The following is a 12,608-nucleotide window of genomic DNA, read 5'->3' as shown; positions in this document are numbered from 1 at the left end:
GGCCCAAATCTAATCAAATAAAATTCATAATGTAAATATAACTACAAACAATGAATTTAGCTAAAGGAATCGAAGCTAAGGTAAGAAAATAGAAAAACGCCCAAAACTCCTCCCTAGGTCCACGTCTCGGAATCGGGTAAAAATCACAAATTATAAACACACATTCACTCACGAGTATAACCATACCAAAATCACTCAAATCCAATACCAAAACCTCGATCAAAATCCCAAAATAATGCCTAAGAACTTTTCTCAACTTTTCCCCAATTTTTCATCCAAATCCCGAAATTAAATGATAAAACTAACAATGGATTAATGTATTAGAACCAAATTAGAGTTAGGATTTTTTACCCAAACTTACTTCTTCAAAATCTCTCCAGAAATCCCCCTCTACCGAGCTCCAATTCAATTTTCCAACTTATGAACTCAAACTCTCAATTTTCTCTTTTTCTGCCCAGCGATTTTCGCATCTGAGAGGGGTTGACCAAACCTGTGGTCCCGCTCTTGTGGCTCCTACTCCACAACTACGGATTTTCATTAAACGGCCAGAAATTGCACCTACGACCCTATACTCGCAGATGCGTTCCGCTTCTGCGGTCCTTGAGTCGCATCTGCGACCAACTTCACTTGTGCCTTAGATCGCACCTGCGGTTCCCAACCGCTTCTGCGGTGTCGCACCTGCGGTTCCCAAACCGCTTCTACGGTGTCGCACCTGCGGTCCCTCATACGCAAGTGCGGTTATGACAAGTTCAGCAACCTCAGATTTTGCCTAAGTCCAAATCCAATCTGTTAAGTATTCGAAACTCAAACATGCCAACCAATCCTAAAACATCATACGAACTTAGTCCAACCCTTGAATCACATCAAACAATGCTAAAACCACGAATTACCCTCCAATCCAAACCTAAAGAACTTGAAATTTCAAGAATCCTATAATCGATGCCGAAACCAACCAAACCATGTCCGATTGACCCCAAATTTTGCACACAAGTCACATTCAATACTATGGAGCTATTTCAACTTTCAGAATCGGATTCCGACCCCGATATCAAAATCTCACTATCGATCCGAAAACTTTAAAATTTCAACTTTCGGTATTTCAAACCTAAATGAGCTACGAACCTCTACAACACAATCCGAACACGTACCTAAGCCCAAAATCACTCAATGGAGATAACGAAATTGACGGAATTCTATTCCGAGGCTGTCTTCATACTACTCCAACTACGGTCCAAGTTAATAGGAGATCAGGGCGTTAATTCTTAAAATGACCGGCCGGGTCGTTACATCTCCCCCTCTTAAAATATTCGTTCGTCCTCGAACGAGCATAGAGACATACCTGAAGTAGTGAAAAGATGAGGGTAACGACTACATATATTTGCAGCCCAGTAGCACCAATTACGTGTTGACTATAATTGGACAAAGTTTGTGTTTGATCTATCAATTATTTTGACGTATTTTTGAGTATAAGAGATACTTAAACTACAGGGAAACTACTTAAAAGGCACTACATTTTACTACGCTAAAAGGCACTATATTTTACTACGCTAAAATGCATTACATTTTACTACGCTAAAAGGCATTGCATTTTACTATCCTAAAAGGGCACTATATTACTAGTCTTTAAGCAAAAAAATAATATAAACTAGATAAAAAATAACAAATACATTTAATCACAAAAATACATATATAGCAATAAAAAAAACTTATTAACATTTTTTTTACCAAATAATAATGATTTCTCAATTTTTACATATTTTTAGCACACTAATATCTAAGTCCGGATAAAAATAACATACTAGTTTAATCACATAAAAAATACAAAACAACATAGAACACATGTAAAAGAACTAATATGCATTTTTATACGAGTTTTGACAAAAATTAAATAGGAATACCTCGATTTATGTTTTTTGGAATGTTGAAGAATTGAAAATTTGACTCTGAAACGAGAAACCACAACGAAAGAAGGCCTTAGCTAGGATATGAAACCAACACTATCTACTTTTTACGGGATGGGTGGGGTCCACACGAGTTTTTTTGGGTCGTCAATGGAGGGGGGACCGCTGGATTTTTTTAAAAATTGGGGGAAGGGAAGGGGACAATATTTGAAGAGGTAAAACGCTGTTCATTAAGGCGTTTTATGTAAAACGTCCTTTTGCACTGCATTTTAAGTAAATGTCCGTTCAGCTTCCAGGTAAAGCGCGGTATTAAAAGGAGTTTTATTAAAACGCAGTATTAAACCACATTTTACTTTAACGTCCCAAACGGACGTTAAGGTAAAACGTGGTTCATAACTGCGTTTTACATATTTTGGTCACTAAGTTTTTTTCCAATTATTTAAGTATTTTGAGTCCAAAAAGATAACATATCAGTTCTGGACTCTTATAATAGGAGTAATAATTTTAGTTTGAGTATTACTTCAAAAGTTTGGTCTAAAAAAATTTATGATGATTTCTAGAATAAATAAGCGAAGATAATAAGGCTTTAACTGGCCTGAAGTAGGAAATTAAAACACAAAGATTTGCAGGCCTGGCTGAAAACGATTCATTATTATAATTTCTATTTCATGATTACAAAAAGAATAAAGAATTTAAGTTGCTTACACAAATAATTACACTATGTTCTTTTTTATCCTAATAACCCATAACAAATTAAATAAGGAATAGAAAGAAAGACATGACAATTTATAGACAAAACACATGATGGTCTTAATTGTTTAAAACCTCGAACGCTTGCATTCAGGAGGAATTCCTTGAGAGAACCTTGCAACATCTGCATAGTAATTGTATGTCATGTATTTCTACTACACCCATCTAAGCCTATTTCTGCCATTAGCATCCAGTTCTTGAGTTTGCCATGTCTGATCATTATTCACTGAATCAGTGGATTTAGAGCCTCCACAAGCTGAAGTAGATGATGCAGCTGAGCAAACACATGCATTTGTGTTGAAATTCCTATAAGAAACCATGAATGGAGCCATGGACCAATCCGTCTTCACCTACCCACCTTGTGTTGCCCAGTCATCAGCATTCCATAGGCTCGCGTACACTCTCATTGCTTGATTCTTTGGAAATGCAACCCCAAGTGCTTCGTGGTTGTTGTACACTCTTATTGGTATGTTATACACCAAAAATCTGCAAATTAGACAACAAAATGTCAGACGTGAATAGTGCTCAGTAGAGATTGTTTTCTAGTGAAGTATGTTTGGTATATGTACTAGATTAAGAAGGAACTTTAATTAGTACGTACATGATATGCTGAGAGTTCCAGATGATAGAGTAGGTATGAAACAATGTGGTTGGATCAAACTAGAGGTGAAACTGTTGTTCTTTGTTGTCTTTTTCCTGAGAATAAACGTTGGTATGAACCGTGTAAGGTTGGCCAGATGAGTTTCCCAGAAATTCAAAATTAATTTCGTCATGCCTTGCTCCTTGAGATGACAACTGCAGATTACACAAAAAATAAATATATCTCCTTGTTAATAACTTCTGTCAAATATACAATGTCCTATATACATAACAATTATGAAGAAGCAGAATACTGCAGTTAAAATAAGGGGGCTTACGTAGAAAGTGGTGACAGTGCCAGCAGAATTTCCAAGTACTAACTTGAGCTGCATGTCAAATCTTCCGAATAAAAACTCATTCTTGGATTGAAAGACCGAGCCTGAAATTTTATCGAGTGAAAAGGTGAGAAGGCGACCGCCTTCTTGTATCTGATCCCGCTGGTCACCCCAAGTGACGGTCGCATCTTGGTAGAAATTATCAGCACAAGCAGTGCATAGGAGGAAAACTACAAGAACAGAGAGTTGAAGGAACATTTTTGTGCTTTAATTTGAAGAAATGGAGCAAGAAATGTTTGTGATTTGTGTTTGAGATTAGGACACAGAGTTTGTGATATATATAGTTGTGGAAAGTAGGGAAAGGGGAAAGATCTAGGAAGTGAATTAAAGAAGGGAAGCTGGGAATTGAGATGATGGAAAATGACGTTTAGATAATGCGTTTGTATGGGGGGTGTGGGGACAACCATTTAATCTGTATGGGTTGGTGAATGAATAGGTTCTTCACCAATTGCCCACAAGGGAAAGATTGACATTAATATTTCTACCTAACGCGATAATGTTTCTGTACTTTTGTTCTTTTCTATGATCGTGATTTTTGCATTTTAGTTTCAGGTGTACTTTTACTATAATCTGGACTATTCAAGCATACTAAATATTTCACTTCGTTTGGTACTATTTTTTTATTGCTTGGTTTCAATAGAGTACTATTTTTGTAATGAGAAGCTTGTTTGACTTAAAAGATATTAAAACCTTTTTGAACAAATCAATCAAAGATGAATGGGTAAATCTTAGCCAGACATAATTAATTCTAGATCAAAGAGCTAGCAGTAAGGATCATATATAAGATGAAAGAAATATGAATGATCTCATTAAGATTCAATGTTGTCTCTCCCATCAATCGATGAGGAGGCGGATTTACGCATTTTTCTAGAGACCACTTCTTCTCTATCCCGAATACAAGAAGAGATATTTTTGCTCATTTGAGAGAGATATGAGGAGCAGCCCTCCCCCTCCCCAGGGTTGAAAGCTTTCCCTGGCTATATATAGTTGGGGCATCCTTGCCCTTTGCTTGACTCGACGTCCTCTTGCCGCTAATGTGTCTTAGGCGTGAAATTTTAGGTGCCGCTCTTACCGACTCGTCGGGTGTTAGGGAGGAGAAATGGAATGGGCTATATCAACTTTCACTGCTGGGTTACTTAGGCGAGGCGTCGGTCAACTTGGTCGTAATGATCAATTTTTGACTAATACAGTTAGTCCCTCCATCTGTCGGGGTCGTCCTATGTCGGGCTCTACAGACGGATCATGATTGTCACGAGTTCAAGAGAAATCTGACTTAAGACTCTCCGTTACTTAGTCACATTTGTGGGCTTTTAGCGGAGCGGCGGCGTTCTGTCGATCCCCATGGACCATTGCGGCGGTTTTGGAACCGAAATATCGTTTGGTATTGAAGCGTTGTTTCGTGGTTATTGCCATTATGACACATGTTTCGGGAGACTGAAACGTTTTGTGCCCTATTAGATTCGATTGACGACTCTTGGGTTTCGCGCTCAAGGGATTTATGTCTCTTATAAATAGAGGAAGCTTGTCATTCGATTGACACACTTCTTTATCTTTCACTCGGGAGAATTCTGTTGATATACTTTCTTTCTAATACCTCTAATTTCTGCGTGCCCCCTTGTTCACTGAAAACTTTCATCTCTTCTTTCTGTTACTTCTTTGGCGTATTTTCTGAGAAGAATGGCTGGTGATTCTTCTTGTGACAATCTCCCTACTGCTGATCCGGTACCGGAAAGTGCTGCCCAGATTACCAGAGGAGCAGATGCGGTGGAGGATGAGGAGGTCCTATCAGTGATTGATATTTTGCCCCGCCCTAGGAGAGAGCCGACTGACTTCAATGCTCTCGCCGGGGTCAAACTGAAACCTGTTCACTCTGTTATGAGGGAGAGGGATATTGCAGTGTTGAAAGAAAGGTGGGGGATCCCGGTTATGTTGATATGTGACCGATAGTGGGAAAGGACATAGTTCATTTTGACCGCCCCGGGTACTGTGTATTCTACACCTACCCCTTTATTATAGGGTACACACTTCCTCTCCCCCTGTTGGTGGTGGGTTTTTATCGTTTCTACGAAGTGTGCCCCGCCCAACTTTCGCCATATTTGTACAAGTTATTCCTTATGCTGCTTAAGTATGCAGACCTTGCCGGCCGCGGGGTCACTTTGGACCATATGCTCCGCATCTTTGCTCCTCAACTTATTCGCGGTTCGATGATTCACATGCGTCCTCGGGGGTCGAGGGGTCTGGTGGTGAAGATGGATGACAGGACCAACCGTAATTTCTACGAGAATTGCTTTTATGTGCAGACCGAGCATCTTGTGGCGGGCCCGACAGGATTCCTTGAGAAATGGAACTTTACGCGTAAGTTTGTATTTTTAGTCGATGAAATGCTCGACCATTTTCTGTGGGTACTAAACTTTATCACGTCTTTGCAGCTGAGAGATTGCCCCTTCTGCCTGTCGAAGGTATCCGTGAATGGGTGGATGACATACCTTCCCATACAGTGGGGATTCGCACATGGTCGACCTTTCATGAGAGGTTCGGACGCAGGCCCCTTACAGGTGAGATGACATCTTTGTCTACTGTTCTCTCTCTTTTTGTTTAGCCTCTTATGCGTCATTTGCTGTTGTCAGGGAGAGTGCGGAGAGCAAGGGCCCCTCCATTAGCTTTTCGCCAGCCGGCCGCATATGCTCACCCTATCGCGGTACCCATTACCTGACCTTCACCGAGGGCTGCTTCAGTTGAGTCTGTGGCCTTGGTTACTCCTGCGAGGGACGCTTCTCAGGACAAGGTTCCGACTGATGTCATTCACCCAACGGGTAAGTCACCATCTACTGGAGAAAAGGAGGGGCCGTCAAAGAGACGGAGAGTGGAGTTTGAGATGACGCCTCCAATAGTAATTCATTTGAATGACTCTCGCCCGACGGGCTCTAGAGAGGGTGTTTTTGCGGATCCCTCGGTAGGGACGGAGCAAACCGTCGAATTTGTCGATGTTCGCGATCGACAATTAGAGACTCCTGCTCTCGGCTCAATCAAAAATCCCTGTCGTTATTGGCGAACAACAACCTGTCGTGCTGGAGAATCAAACTTCTGGGGCCGCCGTCGTGATTTCATACATGCCCTCATCTTCTACAGTGGGTCTTGCTTCCTCTTCAGTAGCAGAAAGGGGAAAAGGCATGGTGGTCGACGACTATGAATCTGAGTCGGACCTGGACCCCGATGATGTCAGGATGTTTAAAGAGGGCCTTACTCATTCAGTGGTTCGTGCGGGGGGCTCAACCCGTATTCTTCAGATCCCTTCCGGCGTCAATCTCTTGGTGGAAGAAGAGGATCTGGTGCTGCAATTCAGCCTGCTATGCTCCAAAGCCGAAAATGAGGCTCTTCGATCTATTCCCGATATTGATTTGATGGACGAGGTGGCCGCTATGGGCTTAAGGGTACGTTGCATTTTACTTTTGATTTCTTCCTTCGCCCTTCTCGAAAGTACTAGTGTAACCCCGTCTTTGCGTTTTCCAAGTGTATATGGTAGAAGTGGAAAGCATTCACAGGGCCAACATCCGGGCTAAAATTTTCTTGAAGATGCTAGAGAAGTATCGTCGATACCGCGACAGGTGCCGCAAAATACATGAGCGGCTGAGGACGAACCCCAGTAATCGGTCTCTTGGTGAGGAGTTGGAAAAAAAGGACAAGGAATTGATGCAAACTATCCACAACAAGAATACGCTAGAGGAGCAACTTCGAATTAAGGACGAGGAGCTTGAATTGGGTAAGGGGGTCACCGCAAAATGTGAGCATCTGCAGGGTCGGTTGAGGTCGATGCAGTCGGAGATGGATCAGAACTTGGTCAAGGTTGAGGCGATGAGCGTGGAGTGGATGAGAAAATTGACTGCTCTGGAGAGCAAAGTCGCTGGGTTGGAGAGCATTGAGAGTGCCTGGTCTGAGGCTTCGACGAGGGCGGTGGCCCTGGAGAACACCATCCGCATCCTCCAATGCGAGCAAGAGTCAGAGAGAGCGACAACTACCCTCAGGGAGGCAAGGCTCGAGGAGTGCATCGGCGTGATTGATCAAGAGGCATCGATTCTGGGAGATCGGGTTGTGGTTTTGGAGGCAGAAAATGAGCGATTATTGGCTCAGGTTGAGTCTTCATCCACTGCCGTCCCCCGCCATATGCATGAGCTCTAGGTTTATGCCGAAGCCCAGCGGGATATATATAAGAGTTTGTGGGAGGCGGGTACCATGACTGAGGTTGCTTATGAATAAGCGCGAGCGAAAGCGCGGGAGGCTCGCATCAATTATGGGTATGATGTGGCAACGCCTGAAGCTAATGGGGGTGCGGATGATGGTAATGGAGAGCCTTTTGGAGACGGTGATGGTGATGGTGATGGTGATAGCGGTGATGACGCCAAATGAAGAATGTCATCTATGTTTGTTTTTATTCAGTCGTATGTCGATTGTCGTTCATTTTTTTATGGTTGGCTTGGGCCATATGTAAGCGGCGACAGCTCGCACAATGACTTTGTATAAAGGAGTCTTTTCTTTGTTATTTGATTTGTACTTCTGTCATGACCCAGAACCGACCCGGTCGTATGGCGCCTATCGTGAAACTAGTCCAGCTGACATAACTCCCGAATCAACCATTCTTCCAATAAAAGTTGTTTTCATACCATTAATAAACAATAATTCTCATAATGAAATTTTAAAGAAAAGTGTGGAATAATTACACAAGCCCGACATCGGGATGTCACTAGTCATGAGCATCTACCAAGGTCCGAGTACAACAAGAGTCTAAAAATATACTAAATACAATGATAAAAATGAGATGAAGGAAGAAGTGCTGCGAACGTCGTGCAGCCACCTTGCTAACTCTGATGACTCCGCGTCGGAGCAATCAACACCCACTACCGGGTTCCAAAATACCTAAATCTGCACATGAGGTACAGGGAGTAATGTGAGTAATCCAACCCAGTAAGTAATAAGAGTAAATAAAGACTGAGCAGTAGGAAACGATGAATCCACATTATGATAAACTCAGTAAGCACAACAAGCTTTCAAATAAGAATACGAGTCAATCGTCTCATTTAAAATCCAGCTTTTGGTAAAAATCATTTGAAGATGCTTTCCAACAGTTTCAATAGAGGTTCAATATAATTTATAATTAAAGAGATGAAAATCATAATCGGCCCCTCGGGCAAAACATAGTTCATGTACAGCCCCTCGGGCAAAACAGGAATCATAAACACCTCATATCATAAAAATCTTAGTGGAAATAACAAAGCCAAATCAGTGATTAAATTCCGAACATCTCATAAAAACTCCAACTTAAATGAAAGTTGTTTGAAAGCATTTGTTCAACATTTTCAATAGAGGCTCAGTATAAAGAGGAGTGGAGACAACAATTTCATAAAAACAAGCCCCTCGGGCAAAGCATCACTCATATATGTATACAGCCCCTCGGGCAAACCTCTCAGTCACTTGAGACTCAACTCTCATCAATCAACGCTCACACTCAGCACTCACACTCAATAATTACCATATAGTAACTGCTGCGGCACGCATCCCGATCCAGATATTGTTGCGGCGTGCAACCCGATCCATTTATATCGTCGATGGCGCTCATTGGGGGTATGTAGACTCCGGAGGGGCTCCTACAGCCCAAGCGCTATATCACTGCGGCGTGCAGCCCGATATATATAGCTGCGGTGTGCAGCCCGATCCATAAATATATAATCCTCACAAGCAGGCCCTCGGCCTCTCTCAATTATTAACCTCACAATCAGACTCTCGGTCTATCTCAGTTATCAACCTCACAATCAGACCATCGGTCTATCTCAATCATCAACCTCACAATCACTCAGGCCATCAGTAAATCAGGGAGCTCAGCCCAAACAATTTTCTCATTTTTAAGAAGTAAAGTGATAAAACCAGATTTAAACGATAACAGGTAAAACATGACTGAGGATATGCTTTCAAAACAAATAGAGTGAGGAAAAATAGTGAAAATGCCCCTAAGGGTCTCACTAGGTCGGCATAAGGCCCCAAATATGGCATACAGCCCAAAATATAATATCAATCTCTAAAATACGGAATATCGTAAGATTTTAAATCAAATACGCGATTTAACAGTCATACGGGACGGACCAAGTCACAATCCCCAACGGTGCATGACTCCATGCTCGTCATCTAGCGTGTGCGTCACCTAAAATAGCACAACGATGTGAAAGCCGAGGTGTCACACCCTCGTGACAGTATTTACAATCATTACTTACCTCGATTCGGTCCAAACTCTAACCCGCAATGCCTTTGCCCCCACGAATCGACCTCCAGATGCTCCAAGTCTTGCCACAATCAGTACATAACCATTAGAATATGCTAAGGGAACGAAGCCCACTCGAAAATATTCAGTTTACATCAAAATTTCCAAAATTGCTCAAACTCGGCCCCGGGCCCACATCTCAGAATCTGACGAAATTAACATCAATAGAATCCTCATCCTCTCACGAGTCCATACATACCAAGAACATCAAAATCGGACCTCAATTGCCCCCTCAAATTCCCAATTTACACTCTCCAAATTCAAGCCCTAATTCCCCAATTTGTGGCTTTAATTTATACATATTTCATGATTAAACAAGTAAGAATCGACATAGGATCGAGTATAGAGTTCAAAAATCTTACCTCCAAGTGTTTCCCTTCTATTCACTCTTCAATCTTTCTCAAAAGCTCCAAAAACAATTGCTCAACAATGGAGAAAATAGACCAAAAATTGCGAAACTCACTTTTTAAAACATTCTGCCCTAGGTAAAATTACATTCTTCGCGAACGCGGTCAAAGCCTCGCGTTCCCGAAGCACAAAAATTCCATTGACCAAAACTCTCCTTCGTGAACACGATCGCACTATCGTGAACGCAATGCCTCAGCTTCACCAACCTTCGCGAACGCGGTCAGGCCTCTCGGGAATGCTTCCCATTCTAGCCTTTCGCGAACGCGGGACTCCCCCCCCCCCCCGAACGAGAAGGCCAATCCTGATGCCTCCCTTCCTGGCTCTTCGTGAATGCGAAGAACAAAATACCTGCAACAGTTAAAACCAAAATCTGCAACTTGTCTTTAACTTAAAATGATCTGTTTAACCCTCCGAAACTCACCCGAGGCCCTCAGGACCTCAACCAAACATGCCAAAATATCCCATAACCTCATTCAAACTTTTTCCAACCTTCAGAACGCTCAAAACAACATCAAAACACCAAAATCACATCGGATTCAAGCCTAAAAATTTCAAGAACTTCCAAATTACGCTTTTGATAAAAAACCCAACCAAACCACGTCCGAATGACCTGAAATTTTACATACACATCACAAATGACACACGGAGCTACTGCAACTTTCAGAATTCCATTCCAACCCCTATATCAAAATCTCACCTATCAACCAGAAGACGCCAAAATCTCAATTTCGCCAATTCAAGCCTAAACCTTCCACGGACATCCAAAATGCATTCCGATCACGCTCCTAAGTCCCAAATCACTTAACGGAGCTAACCAAATCATAAAAATTCCGATCCGAGATCATATACAAATAAGTCAAATCTTGGTCAAACTTTTCAAATTTCAAGCTTCAAACTGAGAACTGTTCTTCCAAATTCATTCCGATTACCCTGAAAACCAAAACCAACGATTTACATAAGTCATAATACATCACACGAGACAAGCCATGCTCGAGAACTGGCGAGAAAAGTGCAAAAGCTCAAAACGATCGGTCGGGTCATTACATCCTCCCCCACTTAAACATACATTCGTCCTCGAACGTTCCCAGAGTTGTTCCAAAAGCCAACCAATCGTTGAATAACCTTACCATGAACATACCCGGGGATGATCCCACGTCACCCTATCTCATATAGGTCCGATAACACAATGTAACTGAAATTTCACCATCCAACCTAGCCCATAAACCTTAGAACCACATTTCCATTTCTGAAATCATCCACAAGATCAAAATCTCACATTTATACTCTGAATAGGCCCGAACAAGGTGTAATAACCCTTACCTGAAACCTCAGGTGTAATTATATGACTTACCACATAACTCAAACACTTGTAGCGATAACTTCTAATCACAGCAGTTGCACACAACAACCGAATATCGATAGAGAACCTCTTATCAACTAAAGTCTCATTCCAATACTTTCATATACTGCCATTGATAAATGAAACATGCAGTAAGCCATAACCATTTCCCAGATCAACCATTCATGAAGCCTCTTCTCCTTTGGCAAGGAGCATAGCAAATTTCTGAGCCGAACCTCGATATTATCCTTCCAACATGCTGAAATCGAACCCATTTGTATTCATTCAAGATCCCAACGATCTCATCTAATCCAACACAACTACTCTAGTGACATGACACATCAATACAAACTAAAGCCACGACTTGTACAATTCGCACACCGATAAGCAACAATCTGAACATACCTAAATCATGAAAATGACTCAAATGAAAGAGTTGCACTGCAAGCTCACTAGTACTACCACACACAATGCTGAGAACCCGTCACACATCATAGAAATAGAACACATAAATCTAACCTGCAGGATCATACCTTCATATAGCTTCGCTCCAATGCGCGACCTCATCCAAACACTGGTCCACGTGAAAACACCTTAAGTCATTATGCTCAAAATCGACAACCGTGCACAATATGATGTCTAAAACAAAAGCAATCATCATAACCACCGCGAAGCAATTGACATAACATTACACATACCCGAAGGGACACAACCGATACGCTACCCACCAAGCAATACCCGGTACTCTTCCCGCTCGAATTCCACTGAGAAGCCCCAATAACACCGCACCACATTTGACTATAACCAACAAACCCTAACGTCTTGCCACACGAAAGGATAACTCATAGATCCCCCTGATTACCAATAGCTCGATAACAACTGAATCAATACATCCCTCACCAATAGTAACTCGAAGTCAACAAAGTTGT

At 41.9% G+C, this 12,608-nt stretch overlaps 1 pseudogene; it reads right to left on the bottom strand.

The window, feature by feature from the left end:
- Positions 1 to 2,719: 2,719 nt before the first annotated feature.
- LOC104233355 (xyloglucan endotransglucosylase protein 1-like) lies at positions 2,720 to 3,841 on the bottom strand (annotated as a pseudogene).
- Between the last annotated feature and the right edge of the window lie 8,767 nt (positions 3,842 to 12,608).

This window comes from Nicotiana sylvestris, chromosome 7 (genome assembly GCF_000393655.2).
Source record: "Nicotiana sylvestris chromosome 7, ASM39365v2, whole genome shotgun sequence".
Lineage (NCBI taxonomy): Eukaryota > Viridiplantae > Streptophyta > Magnoliopsida > Solanales > Solanaceae > Nicotiana > Nicotiana sylvestris.
Note: the sequence above shows the minus strand (reverse complement) of the source record. Positions and strands in the feature narration are given on the sequence as shown.